The sequence below is a fragment of the Choloepus didactylus genome, chromosome 22, assembly GCF_015220235.1.
Source record: "Choloepus didactylus isolate mChoDid1 chromosome 22, mChoDid1.pri, whole genome shotgun sequence".
Taxonomy (NCBI): Eukaryota; Metazoa; Chordata; class Mammalia; order Pilosa; family Megalonychidae; genus Choloepus; species Choloepus didactylus.
This window is the reverse complement of record NC_051328.1, coordinates 875,648-893,697: the sequence shown is the minus strand read 5'-3', so window position 1 is coordinate 893,697 and position 18,050 is coordinate 875,648. Positions and strand designations below refer to the sequence as shown.

Below are 18,050 nucleotides of genomic sequence, written 5' to 3'. Positions count from 1 at the left end.
CCTCACATGTTCATGTACACTAGTGTGCATACCCTCCCATACATGCATGCAAACCCTCATATACATGAAAACACCCTCATGTGTCCTTCTGGATACTTGCATACATGCATGCTCACACCTACATATGCGACCACACCCTCATAGACACACACACTTACACACTCACATGCTCACACATTTCCACACATGCACAGCTGGCCTTTGTAGATATCTCCAGGCAACCCAGACTTGCTGAGTGGAATCTTCTGGACTTTTTGTCCAGAGCAGAGCAGATCATCTGACCCCACAGAATACATAGTTTTCCAGGGATGACTTCTGAGGTCAGCACCATTCTGAAAGCCTGAGAGCTCCAGAAGGCTGGGCTAGAGACAGCCAGAATTTCACTATGTATTCAAAACCATGGTCACCAAGTGGTATGGGGGTATGTGTGTGCACACATGTGCATGTGTGGTGATGCCTTCCAGATGGAAGGAGACTGTTCACTGGAGGGCAAGAAGAGCACACAAGAGTGTATTATATTCTACTAATATCTAATATATGCCTTCACTACATACTGTGTATATAGTTTCAAAATTGTATATATAGCTATATGTTTAAAATATTTTTACTGATAGGAAATTATCAAAAAAATTTAGAGATGATTAAAACCATTTAAGCTAAAATGATTTACATATATATGCAGGCAAACAGAAGTTATATTATTAAATCAATTTAAAAATGCTTAAGTCATGAAGAACTCAATTAAAAACACCAATTGCATCTATATTTTTCTCAATTTTCTAGATGGTTCATATCCCAATACCTTTTATAACAAGCTGCTTCCACCATGTTTTCAATTACAAAATATTTTATGAAAATTGGCTTTCTGTAAAAAAGACTAATGAAATTCCTCTCTTACTCAACATACATGCAATCAACTTTTAATCCAAAGATTTAATGATAAGTAAGCCTATAACTTCACTTATATTTATATATATATATAATGATAAAATATCAAAAAATAATTACATAACCATGAAAACAAATTAATTTCACAATAGGGAAATGACTGAAATTATGGTACTGTAACTCATAACAACTTTGGAAATTTCCTATGTAATTACTTGTTGGATCCTGCTTTCAAAGATACTAGCTTTTTGTATATATGTTGTGTTTCACATTAAGGAAATGGCTGAAAATGTGGAACTGTAACCTACAATATTGTTTGAAATTTGTTCTCTACTTGGTAAATTGCAGTTGGAAAGCTGTCACTTTTATGTATACATGTTTTATTCTACAATAAAGAAAAAAGAAAACAAATAAGTCAATTTCATTTTTAAAATATTTATACTCAGCTTTGCTTCTACTGTGTTCTCTTCAAGAAAAATTATTTTTAAATATTTTAAGAAAAAGCATTTCAAAGAAACTAAGTAGATGTTCCTACTGCTGTTATGCAAAAGACCAGACACAAATTAACTTTTCTAAAGGGGATTTATTAAATTACAAATTTACAGTTCTAAGGCCATAAAAGTGCCCAAAGGCATCAAGAAGAAGATATCTCCACTGAAGAATGGCCAATGGAGTCCAACAGCCTCTGTCAGCTGGAAAGGCACATGGCTGGCATCTGCCTGTCCTGCATCATGTTTCAACCCCTGCATTTCAAAATGGTGTCCTATAAAATGTCTCTGGGTTTGTCTCTCTTAGCTTCTCCAGAACAAACTCTGGCAAAGCATCTCTTAGTGTCAGCTCCCAAGCATCTCTCCAGAAGTCTCTCTCATCTGCAGCACTGAGTTCCATCTCTCTGTGAGCTCTTATTGGACTCCAGTGATTTACTTAAGACCCACAATGAATGGCAGCATAGCACCTCCCTGGAAATAATCTAATCAAAGGTATTACCTACAGTTGGGTGAGTCATATCTCCATGGAAACATTCAATCAAGTTTCCACCCAATATTGGGTTAAAATATCATGGCTCTTTTTGGGGAACATAATATATCCAAACCAGCAGAGTAGTCAAACCCAAATATGGAAAAATTTACATCTAATTAAAGGTGATTTTAAGTCCTCAGGGCAACTTCAATGGTGCAAGTTATATCTCCATGGAAGCAGCACTTAGGCTGCAGTTTCTTGCCCACATTTTATGGGATGTATAACTAAGAAGAAATGTTTTTAAAGACAAAAGATACAAATGAATGGGTAAATAAGATGACAGAGGGAATAGCACAGTTAAATCTGAGAGCTGTGAATTCCACAAGCACCTCTTTTCTAACTCCTGGCTCCCCAACATGTACAGGAACAAATGAACTGCAGAACATCAATATTCTACACAAATTCCCAACTGTGTGGCACATAAACTATGTTCTGACAAACAAGTATGAAATAAGCAAAAAAGCTAAGTGTTAATGAGCAAAACCTCTGACAATCCATACATGTTGAAAAAGAGACTCTGAAGAGGAAGAAAGAAGAGAAACTACTAACAGACACCGGATTTCAAAACGCCAACATGAATTCAAAATAGCCACATTTCCCCTTCAATAATGCAACTTTTTTTTTCATTCACTTCAGTCTGTAAAGGGGCAGAATGTCTCTCTATTTTGGTGGAAAAACACTGAAAATTGCAGCATATCCCTTCAAAGAAACTAAATTTTAAAACTGTAGGAGATATAGGGAGGAAGAAAGTCATGCTAACATTTTTTGCTTTGGGGGAAAGAGAATTTATAGCATCTTAAAGCAAATAAATACCAAACCCATTTAAACAGAAACTACTGATAACTAAAATCCAATTAACTATTTTCAGTTACTATAGACAACTAGGATAAATGTTTCACTCAAAAAGAATTTTTCAGTGATAAAGCACAGTGTCAGTTTTTGACACTTGCATCTGTTAATTAACATTTAATTATGGAACTAAAACTTCTAATTATTCCATATGAATTTACTTAACTAAGATCAGTTTTCAAAATATAATCAAGAAATAAAATATATATGCTACTAGCTTATTTATTTCATATCATTTGTGCTGGATTCCCAGTTCTTGATCCAAAATCTCCTATATCACCACTGCCTTATATTGACACTTGCTGGGAAGTACTGGAATTGCCTATTCCTCATTTCATTATATGGGCAGTTGTTAATTTTGCATATGTGTGCAGAATATGTGGAAGAGAACATTTCAATTGCAATCATGCAAATGCCAACTTTCTAAAAGAGAAAAAGTAACATTTATTCTAAACATTTAAACACTTATTTTGAAAGATTCACTAGGAAATTATAAAACCTCAAGATGTCTGCCCTAAGAGTACTTCAGACAACAGTTAATTTAACCAGTGAGTTCAGTAACTTAATTTCTGCTTATTTTGGGGTATAATTAAGGAACCAATTAAGCAACTTCCTCTACACTGGGCTTTTACTCTTCACCTTAGACTAACTTAATACCTGGGCAGCTTGACTTGAGATAAAAATCTGACTTTATGGAAAAAAAAGATGCTTTATATATTCTTAGTTGCAGTGAAAAATAATTTTTTTAAAAAGATTCCTTATTCTTCTATATTAACAAAACTGCCTTTTCATGGACAAAAATGTTTTACCAGCACATTGAAATAATAATTCAGCTTATGAATTGTTACAAACAGAACAATTATTAAATTAGATTAAGTTTTAATTAACATCTTGTGCAAGTGAAAACACTTCTAAGCAAGCATTCCTGCAAAGAATGTCCCACTACCTTAATCTAACTTCTAAAACTTCTCAAAATAAAAAGTTTCCAGATAGAAATACATGTAACTGCCCAAACAGTGAGAAATAACAATATGATAGCATCAAGTCAATAGAATGATCCTCCCCAAATCTGCTGCCATGTAAGTATATTTTAGGTGCTTAGCCATATCACATTTTATATCATCAGAAAAATAATATTGCCTGGCAGAGTCAGTCACTTTATAAATGAGTCTGGGCAGCTAACAAGGCACCAGGGTACCTTCATGGGCATATGAAGATAATGGCTCCAAGAATATGAAATAAAAGGATTGGCACTGGGGAGCTGTATAAATTGCTTTAATATTCCTCTTATAATCCCTTTCTCCCTTTTATATCAAATCCCTTCCTTGTTTTGCAACAAGTAATGACATAGTACAATCATATTTAAATAAAACAAAATTATGAACAAAACTATAATTGCTAACTTTTTTAAAATTGCTAAGGTTGAGTCAATGGTTCCTGTTTTGGATGATTTATTATTTGAAATTTGCACCTGTTAAACAACTTGCCTTCTGGAAGTCTACTGAATCGACCTGTTCAGTAGAACAAGTTCAAAGAATTTCTTGAAGAACAGATATTAAGTTCTTTAACTTTATAACATGGAGATTCACAAATACAGAGGATGTTTTATGATAATGAGAGTAAGAATGCTAGTTTCAAAAAGATGCTTTAATATCTTTAAAGAAAAACAATGACCTTACAAAAACATGGGTAGCTTTTAAGTAATCTACTGAAAGATTAAACTCCTCTTTTAAATTTACTGAAATTTGCATAGGATTAGTGTGGCATTTTCTATGGAGAAGCTGGAAAGAACCCAGAGGTTAATAGGTCTCAGTGGAGAGCTGCACACATATTTTTCTCCCAACAGCTCACTAGCTCATCTCCAAAGGCAAGGTTTTGTCCATTGCAAAATAAAATATGCACTAAAGAAATACTTATTGCAGATTCTTAAATTAAACTGAACCAAGCAATTCCCTGTAACAGCTTTTACAGTTACTGAGAAAGGTGATGTATCTCTACAAACTAGGTAAGATTACCTTTCAGAGGCTGAAAAACAGGAGATCTGCCAGACCCCCAAGATTCCAGCTCCAACCATAGTTACCTTACAGAGCTTTTGATACTGAGGAGAGGAGACTCCATCCTCTTCAAATGATGCAACAAAACAACAACTTTCTGCAGAAATGTCCACACCACAGTCATCATCTTAAATTTACCACACTTCTGGGGACACCACAGGATTTGCATTATAAAGAAGAGTCAGGATCATTTCCTCAGGGTTGTTGGACCACAGTCTGCCCATTACCAGGGATGCATTTGAAAGATACAGGGTTCAGGTTCTAGGGTAAAGGAGGCTGATATTCCTCCAACTTCTTCCCAATCAAAAACAAACAAACAAACAAACAAAAAAAAACAAGACACAAACACAGCACAGAAAGGCCCCAGAAGATGTTGGTAGCCAGCCCTTGCTCAGCCAGGAAGGGAGAGAACTTGAAGCAAGCTGTTCAGCAATGGAATGCTGTTTGCCTGCCTCTGGGGAGCAGTGTGCTCGGCAGCAAAAAAGGGCAGGAAGTGAAACATTACAGCTTCAAAGCAGGCATCTCCCAGGAACCCAGACCCAGCACGTCTGCACAGTGCCAGCCTTGTAGCAGTTTATATGAAGGAATGGAGGGGCAGTGGCTTGCTACCCTGGCAAGGAGGGTGTGCTCACCCCTGGCTAGCTGCAGCTCAGGCAGGGCTGGGTGGATGCATGGAGAACACACCCTGCCTGTGATCAGTCTCCAGAGGAGCAGGAGGGGACCTGTTCCCAACAATATCAGACCAGACATTAGGGGCCAATAAATCACAGCCAGGCAGCTCTGAGAGCAAGACAATCTGAAACAATACAGTGTAATGCAACACAACACAACACACCTGTGAGATATGTGGCTTTACCAAAAGCAGGGCCAGAGCTAACCCATGGTTCTTGTGCCTACCTAGCAGGAAAGCTGTTAGGACTGGAGTGGTGAGCACACCTCAATGAAAAGCAAACTTAATAACAACAGTAATAATAATGTCTGTAAGCGATGAACAAGCAGCCCAAAATGCCACAAAACCCTCTGGACAGCATCTCCCTGATCTCCTTTTATTTGCATAAAGCTACTTTAATTTTATGGTAAGAGACAGAAGACTGTGATGATATGTAAGGATGAACACATATTGGGATGCTTTGGGTTTTGGGAAAATGATGCAGCATTGTCTTGGATGGCAGCCATGCCAAGCACTGTGAGGGCTTCAATCTCCATTTCAAAGCTGAACAAAACAACCCAGAATGATTAGGTTGCTGGGTCAAGGGGCACAACCAGTAATAGAGGCTGGAATCCTCTCTCTAGTGTCTGTCCTGCTGGAGCTCTGGCTGGGGCTGCAGTCCCCCATCCCCCTATACCATGGCTGGACTTCATCACAAGACATTGCCCAGAATGCATCTTATTCCAGGAGTTGTAATTTAGGTGCATTGGGCAAGATGCTCAAGACCCCAAACCCACCTAACTGCACCTCAGAGGGTTTTTAAGTGTTTGCTTCTCTTCTTTTACTTCACTTTTCCCCTTATTCCTACATTTCAGCAGGATTTAAAGTGCTATATTGGGTCTTGGAATTGTGTTCATCAAGCAGCACACTCTGAGCTTCTGTTTATCTTTTCCATGCAGATCTCTACTGAGAATCCACACTGCCTCCTTCTGGTCAGGCTAACAAAATCAAAATAACTATGTAAGCCAAAATCAGGTGAGGAAGTCGACTGGTGAAGTCATTAAAACAGGAAGTAACCAGGCAAATATATAGGGAACAGGGAAGATTAGTGACTGTGTGGGGCTTGGAGGACTGGGGGATACCAGGTTTACTTTGGGGTGATGAAAACCTTCTAAAATTGGTGGTGGCGATAGTTGCACTGCTCTTGTGAATATATAAAAACCACTGTATTTTCCACACTAAGTGGGCGAGTTGTTTGCTATGTGATTATATCTTCATAAACTGTTATGAAATATGAAGCTATAATTCTAATTCATCTCCTTGTACCAGTAGATAAGGCTCCCATGACAAGGTGCTTATCACCAAAAGAGGGTACTCACGGAGCTGGGTAGGGCCAGCAAAAACAATCCACAGCTTCTAGGGGATGAAAAATGGCCAGAAAGGGAAGGAAGGAGATGAAAACATAAGAATCCCCAACTGCAAATTGTTAGAGAATAAAAACAGCCACCCCTTGTCATATCAGCCCAGAATAGCAGAAGGGCAGCTGCAGAGTTTGACTCAGGAAAGAATCTTACTTAAGCAGTGTCACTGAAATATAAAGCTTAAGCTAAGAAATTTAACTAAAATAACAGAATCCTAGAATGTGGCCATGACCCTCAAGAATAGCATTTGTATTAGGAGAGAAACTTATTGAGAAGTCAATCTTAGGTTTTCACTGAAACACAGAAAAAAAGGGCAAAAAAGTTCTGTGCCTGTGGCCTAGTTCTCCCCTCTGAACAGATGCCCCTCCCAGCATGGGTGGGATGGAGGGGACCACCCATCACGCTGCACAGATGCCCCCTGCACTCACAGTCTCCTCCATATTCTCCCCCAGCTGTGGTTCTAAGGCTGCTGGGGGCCCCCTCACATTCTGCCCTCCCCTCTCTGGCTCCCTGTACTGTCAACTCACCAGGTTCAGCTCTCCTGACACTGCCTCACTTCTGGCCATCACCTCACCTGGCCTGCATGGTCACCAGTGCATCCCAACAGTGGCTCAGCAGGCAGTCTCATGCAGCTCCCCTCCATTCTCTATAATGCCACCAGAGAAGAAATCTCACAGCACCCCTCTCCTGCTCCATGTGCCTTACTGAGCTCTCCCCATAGTCACCAGACATATAGCAACAAGACCTGCCACAATCTGAGGGCTCCACTCCCCAGGAGCTTCTCTCTCCTGCAGGTCACCAAAGGATCAGGTTTCCTTTCATCATGGGGCTTTTGCTGGGGATAAAGTCCCCACACTTTGCAGCAGGACAATGGAAGGTAAAGGCTCATGCCCAGGAGATGACCCTTGCAGGATGAAATGGCAGTGTCCTCTTCTGTGGTGCTTCCAATGGAGGCTTCAACATGCTCATCTCTGTGAAGTCCTCCTGTGCCCGTGACCAGGCTGTCACAGCCACGAGGCGACACACACACAATGGGTGGGTAAGCAGCCCTAACCTGCCCCTGTGCAAGGGGTCTTCCTTCCACCCTGGGAGACCCCACACATGGCCCTGTATCTGCCACCTCACCACTGTGAGAACAGATTGTGTGATTTCAGGGCCCTGTTCACATTCATTTTACTCTAACAGTTAACTTTCCAAGGTTTCCATTTTAAATATTTGTTTACCTGCAGAACAGGAGAGCCATCCACACAAAAGTCCACAGGAAAACAAATTCTCGTGCCTCAGATATTCTCAGCTAAAGAAACTGCATCCCTCACAATCACCAAACTAAAAGGCACTCACAGGAAATCATGGAGTTGCTTTCTAATAAAAGGGACATTTTAAAATAAAAAACATTTAGCAAAAGAGGAGGATGGGCAGCACTGAAATTACTCTAACCTACTGAATAATATCCTAAATGGAAAAAATGAGTGTGTTTATCCTTAGATAAACAAGGAGATTTTAATGGGCTCTTAATTCTGTTTCTCTCTTCCTATGAGGCAAAACAGACTAGTTTAGCTACACCAAATTATTTTTGAGAAGCAATTATTTTTGCATTTTCATCATTAACATTTTTGCCTAGATGCCATTTTCCATAAGACAAATCATCTTGTGCTTAATTTTTTTATTTAGAAATATACTAAATGTTTCTGTTACATATATTTCTTCCCAAGTTTGCATATTCATTAAATAGTGAGAAGAGTTTTGGCTATGGCAAGTACATAACCAAGACATGATGTGTGTGCATGGGAGCCCTGAAATTCTAGGAGAATCCTGGGTCTTGCTGTTCTTTGTCCATAAGCACCCCCCACTTAAGTGCATAGCCTGGAGGCCTGGGAATTTAATACAATTGCATAAATCAAGCAGAATGAGCACTGATATGTCAGCCTTATAGTTGCTGAAGTCACAAAGAACAAGATGTTCCAGGACATACACACCTGTAGAGCCCTCTAGAACCCCAAAAGCCAGGTACTCCCCAAGGGAGTCCATGATTATTATTCAGGGTGGCCCCCTGTTCTAGTTTGCTAATGCTGCTGGGATGCAAAACACCAGAAATGAATTGGCCTTTATAAAAGGGGGTTTATTTGGTTACACAGTTACAGTTTTAAGGCCATAAAGTGTCCAAGATAACACATCAGCAATAGGGTACCTTCACTGGAGGATGGCCAATGGTGTCCAAAAAACCTCTCTTAGCTGGGAAGGCACATGGCTGGTGTCTGCTCCAAGTTCTGGTTTCAAAATGGCTTTCTCCCAGGATGTTCCTCTCTAGGCTGCAGTTCCTCAAAAATATCACTCTTAGTTGCACTTGGGATATTTGTCCTCTCTCAGCTTCTCCACAACAAGAGTCTGCTTTCAGTGGCCATCTTCAAAATGTCTCTCATCTGCAGCTCCTGTGCTTTCTTCATAGTGTCCCTCTTGGCTGTAGCTCCTCTTCAAAACATCACTCACAGCTGCACTGAGTTCCTTCTGTTATGTCAGTTCATTTACATGGCTCCACTGATCAACTTAGATCCACCTTGAATGGATGGAGCAACACCTCCATGGAAATTATCCAATCAGAGTCATCACCCACAGCTGGGTGGGGCACAGTCCAAAGAAACACTCAAAGAATTACAATCTAATCAACACTGATAATGTCTGCCCACACAAGATTACATCAAAGATAATGGCATTTGGGGGACATAATACATTCAAACTGGCACAGCCCCTGTGGTTCCAGTGCAGGGAGGGGAAAGAGCAGATTCCACCCAACACTTGCTGGGTCACCCTCATCACCATGTCATGAAGTGGTTGTGCAAAGAGCAGGAAATCAGAAGTGTCACTGCCATCAATAACAGAAACACACGTGGGCAAGGGCTTTCATCTAATTAAGCTTGAGAATACAACAGAAAAATTCCATAATCATCCTTATGTGGGGAACAACTTAGAAATAAGTTTATCCAAAATAGTTCTCTTTTGTCCCCCACTTTTGTATGATTTTAATGAAAACAATCTTAAAGAAAATTTGTAAGAATAAGAACTGTTCAAAGAAAGTCTCTCTACCCTTGATCCAGATCTGCATATTGGGAACATTTTATGAAAAATTACTAAGAAAGGGTTCAGAGAGGGTCTTCAGACCACATTCCATGGTGGTATCACTAGGGTGGCTGGTGGTGTGTTTTCAGGACTGCACCCAGGGCACTGTGCAGGCAGCACCCGAAGTCAGATCTGGCCACCTTCAGAGAAGTGCATGATCTGTGGGAATGGAGGGAACACCCACTCCCAGCCTGCAGAAAGGGTCACTGACAAACCACATGAGACTGACGTGGCCTAAGGAGCAAGCAGTGGTACAGCCAAGGCAGAGAGAATGGCCTTGAGCCAAGTTCCAAGCAAGAGGGTCTATATGACTGCAAGTATGGCTCATTCTGCCTAGAAAAGGGGCTTTGAGGGCACTCAGGGGCAGTGGGAAGCTTCCTGCATGCTTTATAAGGATCCACAAAAATTCTTTAAGAGAAAAGATTTTGTATTACCACATTTCATGTGGAAGAAAGATTTGAACCTCAGACTACCCATATAATCAATTATCAAGCAAAAGATATAAAACAAGTACCTTTGAACTTACATCCTTAGATAGAAACCAAGCCACAGAGTGTTTTGTGGTTTTTAAATTAAGTATTTCTGATAAAAGGGGAAGAAACAACTTCATGTTAAGGGAAAATAGCATTATAATTTAGGATACAATAGGCTGATTTGGAATAGGGCTGAAAATGATGGACAACGGAATAACTATGAGCCCATAAGTCTAAATCAACAAGTATCACTTCCATAAAGCAAGGTATTCTGCCTCTAATACTAAATAAAATAATTAATCAATCTTATTACTAGAAACATATCAGTCCCCAGGGAACATGGATTTCACAACAGAGCATAGCTTCTAGTTTAACAGCCCCTAGTCTGCAGGTGGATGGGTCTGGGTGTGCCCCAGGGGAAGGTATTGCTTGTGCTCCCCCCACTCACCTGCACATGCTGCCTGAGCAACCTGGCCAGGGTGCTCTCCTGGAGGGCATCCTCTCACTGAGAGGCACCTGCCAGCACGTTTAGCATGGTTACTGCCTCCTGGATCCACTTGAGGAAGTTCTCCAGGTCCTGGTGAGAGGCCTGTGTCACCCTCATATATGCCTCCAAGGCCCTCTGCCTTTCTGCAATACTGAAAGAACTGACAGGAGGTCTCGTTAGCTCCAGGCCTGGACTGCATGCACACCTTCACCAAGGGAGATGGCCGCAAGGACCGTTGTTGATTTCTGTCACCCTGGCAAGGGGGAGGTTCATTGACACTGGGTCTCAACCAAGCCTTCATGAAGGAGCCATATGTATCATTAGATGAGGGAGAGAGACAGGCAATCATGATCAAAATCATAGCCATCCATATTAAAAATCATCATGACTACATTTCACAAATCAAAACTGCAGCTGAAGTCATTCCCCTGAATGTTTTAGTCCAGTTCCGTAGAGGATAGAATGCTTGATGTGCAAAAGGCTATATCAATAAATACTTATGATGGGCAACTAAGTGAATTATAGAAACAAGGAAAATCTGAAGAAATATTTAAGATAAAATAAAAACTTGAAGTGGAACAACTTAGTTTTTTACAGTTCAGATCAATACAAGTTGGTTTTTTAGGCTGATTTAGTAATGTTATATTTGGAGAACATTAGACAATCAAGTTTTCATAAACCCTTCATTAAACCTACATCAAAACTGGGTACTTTGAAGACAGAACTACCTTGGAGATAAAGAATTTTAAAGATACACCTACCTGTTAATCCAACATTTAAAACTGCATATACCTCAGAATTATGTAAGGAAAAAAAACAATGTAAACAATGGGCACAAGCAATGCCACCCTGGGGTATTTAAAACCAAGAGAATTGAAAATCCATCCACACAAAACATGCACACAATGTTCTTAGCAGCATTACCTATAATAGCCAAAAAGTGGAAGCAAACCAAATATCCATCAACTAATGAACGGATAAACAAAATGTGGTGTATCTGTACAATGGAATATTTTCCAGGTACAAAAAGGAATGAAGTTCTAGTAGATGATATAACATGGATGAACCTTGAAAACATGATGCTGAGTTAAAGAATCTAGACCCAAAAGACCACATGTTATATGATTCCCCTCATATGAAATGTCCAGAAAGGACAAATCCATAGAGACCTAAGTCAATTAGTGGTTGTCAGGGGCCAAAAAGGTGAGGAGCGGTATGGGTTTGTTTTGGGGGAGTGAGAAAAATGTTCTAAAATTAAGAAGGGTGATAGCTGCACAGCATTGTGAATATATAAAAAACTGAATTGTACAGTTGAAAACATAGAATTTCATGGTATATGAATATTTCAATAAACCAGCCTTATTACATGATCCCATTTATTTGTGTGTGTGTGTTTGTGTGTGTGTGTGTGTGTGTGTGTATTTTTTTCTCTGGTCTACTACTCATTCATCCATTTATCTGCCCTCCAATCTGTATATTCCAGAAATGCCTGGAATATTGCTAACTTAATATTAAAATAGTTATTTCTTGGTGGTGGGATTTATGGTGATTTACTTTGTTATTTTTATTTTTCAGCATTTTCTGAATTCATAATGGGCATGTGTCTATGTAAAATATCAAGAATCTTATTCTTTACAAAATAGGTAAGAGATTTAAATAACTTCACTATAGAAGTTAAATGGATGGGCAACAAGCCCATGAGAAGATGCTCAGCCTCATTGGTCACTGGAGAAATGCAAACTGCAACTCCAATGAGATAAGGCACTACACATTAAACTGGCTTAAAAAGCTGAAAATTCTAAGTGGTTCCAAGGATTTGAAGCAACTGGGATACTCGTGCACTGCAGGCAGGAATGTAAAATGGGACAGACCATTGAAAAGAGTTTGGCAGATTGTCATAAACTTAAACATGCACTTACGATACAACCCTGCAATCCCACTACCAGGTATTTACATGAGAAAAATGGAATTCATTCACATCAAACCTGTACATATATGCTTATAGCAGATTTATTCATAATGGCCCCAAACTGGAGACAAGTCAAATGCCAACAACTGGTAAACAGATAAACTGTGCTGAATCCATGCATTGGGCACCACTCGGCAATAACATTAAGCAGAATGTTGACACACTCAACAACTTAGATGAGTCTCAAATGCATTCCACTAGGTGTGAGAAGCCAGACAAAAAATACTACATACTATGATTCTGTATATATGGCATTCTGGAACGGCATCAGCCTTGTCCTAGCATTTATTATAAAAAACCTCCAATTGTGTCTGAAGGCCCACAGATTAAATTCAAACTCCTCAGCCTGAAATTCAACGTCCTCCATAACTGACCCCAATTTACCTTCCAACTTTATCTCTACTTATCTCCGATTCTCCATCCAGTCAAAGCAGCATGCTCCTTTTTCTTTGGAACATACTTAATGTTTGCTTACATCCAGGTAAAAAATGTAGTTCCAGCCATCTGTATGTATCAAAATCCTGTCCATCCTTTAAAAGCTAAGGACCACCTCCTCCAGACCATCCCAGTCCAAATGGGTTCCCTTGCTCTGGGTTCATACAATCTTGGTACTCCATTTGTACAGAAATTAAACACATGTATGCTAGAAAAGCCCATGGAGTGTGACATTGTTTCACTCTAAGATTTAACTTTACCTATATCACATAAATATTTCTAGTCTGTATCCACCTATTCTTATAAACTCACCATGGGCAGAAATGGTCTTCATATCTTCATATTCCTCAGAGTCCTTCTTAAAGTATGACAATGAGTATTTACAGAATAATGACAATATATTCACAATACACCTTTAAAATTACCTCCCACACACTGTATTCAAGAAGCTGCTGGGAGTTGTCCTACACAAAATTCAGTGTGTAAGTCAAGAAAGAGGAAGGTACAAGAAGCATGACTTTACCAGCCCCAACACAGGGGGAAGTTAGATGGCTCTTAAGTACAGGGGGAAAGGTGATCCCAGAGAAGAGGCAAGGAATCACATAAGAGCATATTTGCTGGTCCCACCATGCCAGCCTGTGCCTTTTTGTTTTAAGTCAAAAAAACAAACAAACAAACAAACAAAAACTACTGGAGGATGCACTCAGACACAATGAGGAAATAAACCCAAACCACAACACAACAAAGCAAAACAACAATAAAAATAAACCCAAACCATTATACACAGGAAATCAGGAATCCAATTCACAATCCACAGAACACCGAGGATGGTGGCTATGCAAAAGTTCTAGAAAGCACGTCCACAAGAAAAAAATATGAGCAGTGATGGATGGCTTACTATGCCCTACTTGATTGAAAACTGTACTTTTGGGCCACTGAAAAGGTAAGAAAAATTTGCAATATGTACAAAGAAACGAAACCATATAAAAATAATCCATTGTTATTTTCAGGTCAAACAAAGAAAGAGGAAACAAAATTTTAGTGAACCTCAAGCTTGGTGGTTAATTATGTTTGGACAAGAATAATTATGTCAACACTGAACATCTATTTATCTAAAAATGTAATGCTGAGGAAGGAGAAGAGGGGAGGGTGGCACGTGAAAGCATTATCCTCATTTATCAAAATAAAGCTTCAACAGACAATTTTGAATATTGATGAACTTTGTTCACTTTATTTAGAATATGGAAATATAAAAATGACATAGGAGACCCCAGCTGCTCTGAGGAAGGGGAATTGTGGCCAGTGGAAAGTCACCATAATTTTTCCCCATTAAGCACTCTTTCATTTGAGAAAAGTTTTTATTAATTACTTTTTGTACAATGATAGCATTGTGCTTAATCTGGTAATGTTAGCAGGAAATTAAAAATAACACAGGTTTGAGGCATGGGGAACAGAATTAGTCATCATATTTAAAAAGATTTTATACTTAATTCCAAATATAGTACACTTTCTCCTTAGGTGATGACATGGGACAATTTACAATCAAAATTTTTATAAACTAGAGGGAAACACAGGGCATCAAGATCCTCCTTCAACCTTATTTTATAAATAAGAAAATCCAAGCCACAAGTGAGACTGCCCTGGGTCATACAGTTAATTAATGCCATTAATTCATTCATTTAATTTATTTAATCATCACATAGTCAAGTGACTACTTTAGGATGTGGACAACCTGAAGATGAAAAAGACCTTGCCCAGCCCTGTAAGGATTTACATAGCAGGAGTGAAGAACTGACGTCTGCCGATAACTACAATAACAAGTGTTATCATGTAAGAGCCACTAGAAAGCATACGGTATCATAAAGGATCTTAAGAGCTATAAAATCAAAGATGGGAGCTAAAACTTCGGAAAGGACAAATTTAGAATTGAGTAGTAGATGCTGGGAGGCTGGGAGAGAGTCAAAAACGCTTGTGAGCAGGTGGTAGATCTGGCTTCGTTTGCTGCATCAACGACGTAAATAACAGAGCTGGAGAGCTAGGCTGGGGTCACACTGGGGAAAATCTAGAGCACCCTACAAAGAAAGCTTCACTTCATTAGATTAAAAAAAAAAAGTATCCACAGCGTCCTTACCGTCCATCCATTAGTGGTGCGAATCTCCCGCCATGAAACGGCCCCACAGCGCTCCTCAGGCGAAGCCCGCAACGACGAGGCTCCCTCAGGCCCTGGCGCCGCCGAAGCCCCCCCCGCACCCCTCCCCGCACACACCCGCTGCAAACCGCTGATTGGCTGCCGGGTCCCGGCGCGCTGGGCGGGCACTGGTCAGGCGCCATGCGTGCGCGCTCTGGGCGTCCCTGGCCCGCGATGTGAGGCTGGACGGCGAAGAGGTGCGTCTGTGGAGACTCTGCTCCAGCCCTGAAATGTCCTTCTCCTGGCTCAGCGTCCCCTCCAGCCTCCGGTCTCCAGCCCCTCCTCAGCATTCTGAGTTTTCCGGCGTGGTGAGACTCTAGAGAAGAGATTTGTTGGTGAGGTAAGAAACAAAATGAACAATGAACATTCTGGAGAGAAGGGAATCCGGGGAGGGAAGCCGCCATTTCCGGGTGGGCAAAAGTGGGGTAAAGAGCAGTGGGCGTCCCCTCTGGAGGAGGAGCGGGGCACCGGGGTCGAGCCTTGCCCGCTGTTTGCTGTTGAGCTCAGCACACCGCTGCAGACCAGGCCTTGCACCCCGAATCTGAAGGAGTAAAGTGGGCACCAGAAGAGTAGGTTGCGGAGGTGGGCCCTGGTCTCAACTCTTCCGTCCCACAGCCCGGCAGTTTGTTGGATGTGGTCATGGGTGAAGCAGCCCCACCACCCAACCCGAAGCCCCACACCTTTAAATCCTCAGGCCTCTCCCAGTCCCCCCTCCCCCACCACACTCCCGTTCTTCCCCCATCCCAGGACCACCCCAGCCCCTCCCCCACCCCAGGACCAGCCAATCCCCTCCCCCCACCCCAGTTCCCCACACCTGAGGCCTGGCCCTATACCCTCCCCCCCACCCAAGCCCAGCTCCTCCCCTACCTCAAGAGCAGCCTAGTCCCTCTCCCCATCAGAAGTCCCAGTTCCTCCCCCACCTCAGGAACATGCCAGCTCCTCCTCCCACTAGAAGTCCAGTTCCTCCACACCTTGTGGCCAGCCCAGTCCCTTCCCCCATCCCAGGCCAGTTCCTCCTTCTCCCTTATGACCAGCCCAGTTCCCTCCCCCACCCCAGTTCCCCACACCTGAGGCCTGGTCCTGTACCCCCCCCCCAACCAAGCCCAGTTCCTTTCCCACCCCAGGACGAGCCTCTTTACAGCCCAGGCCAGGGCCCAATCCTGCACTACCATCTTAACCCCTTATCAACCCTCCCTCACCCCAATGCTCCCCCACACCACTTCCACCCTCAATCTTCTGGCCCCCCAGCCCTTGAAAACAGACCCTTTGGGGTTCACTGTTCACGTCCATTAGAGATCTTCAAGATCTCATGAGATTTTGTCCTATAAAGAACTAGAAACCAGGTTTGGTCAGACAAGGCCAACACTGGTAAGGATGTTTCTCTCCTGCTGAAGGGATAATTTGCTGAGTCCGCACACTCTTCTTTCCTCTAGCTGCTGGAAAACTGAACGCTGTGGTGAGAGGTACATGATTTGGATGAAAATCAGGTCTAAGTTCAAACCCTGATTCCTTCGTTTTCATGCAGAGAGACTTTGGGCTGCACACTAGTTATCCTCTGGGGTCTCTGCTTCCCTTTGGTAGAAAGGGGATACACAATGAAGGCAAAATGAAGTCACGTGCTCCTCTCAGGTCAGCCCAGGACTTCTGCTTGGTAAAATTATGACAAGTAGAGAGCAATTTGGCAGAAATGTGGGTGGAAGCACAGTAGTCAATTTGTTGGAGCATAAGGTGTGTCACTAAAATTGTACCCTGATTCAGCCAATAAGGAACTGGAAGCTCGAATTGGAAGATAAAAAGGTAAAGACACACTGAAAAGGCAGGACTAGCTTTCTAGTTTTTCAGTTTCCTTACCCATTTGGTAGAGTTTTCCAGAGAGATGTTTGCTTTATAAATGGATGGGTTAAAAAACACAGTCTCTTTGTTTGTAGAGCATCTTGGAAACTACACTCTGACTTGGTGGAACAGGCCCCTGAGACCATAGGAGACCCAAGAAACAAAGTCTTGGAAGATTCAAGGCAGGTCTGAGCTGGACCAGAGTTGAGAAAAGATGTCTTCAGGTAAGATGGCCCCATGAACCTTCATTCTGTAAACTGTGTCTACCTGCTGAGGCCCCTAGTGGGGAAAGAGAAGCAGGTGCACTTTTCCTTGCTACCTCTTTGTCAGAAAACAACCACAGTGTATATGCAAGCCTTTTTCCAAAGCCACTGTCATGTTCAGAACTACTGCTTAGGGTGAAGGAGCCGAGGCAAGAGTCAGACAAGACTAAACTTCTGTTTGGGTTCAGCAGGGAATAATGTGTTAGCTCCATCGTCAGAGTACAGGGTCCTGCCCATTCCGTCTCAGGCCTACATTCCCCATTTCCCAGAGAAGCACAAAGGAATAAAGTGGGTGTGAAGAAAAAGGATGAAGATATCCAGAGGAAGTGACGCTGGAAAAAAAATCACGTTAAAAGAACCCTCAGATATTATACAATGTCAGATGGGAAAGGAAGCTGATACAACTT

The 18,050-nt window shown here is 41.5% G+C and overlaps 1 long non-coding RNA gene and 1 pseudogene across 1 annotated transcript; one reads left to right on the top strand and one right to left on the bottom strand.

Annotated features, from left to right (window-relative positions):
- LOC119519049 overlaps window positions 1-15,690 on the bottom strand; it is an 80,316-nt pseudogene extending 64,626 nt beyond the window's left edge.
- A 39-nt stretch (window positions 15,691-15,729) lies between these two features.
- LOC119518647 lies at window positions 15,730-17,516 on the top strand. The gene is made up of 2 exons (XR_005213809.1): window positions 15,730-15,887; window positions 17,476-17,516. It is a non-coding gene; the product is annotated as an uncharacterized LOC119518647 (long non-coding RNA).
- Window positions 17,517-18,050: the final 534 nt, after the last annotated feature.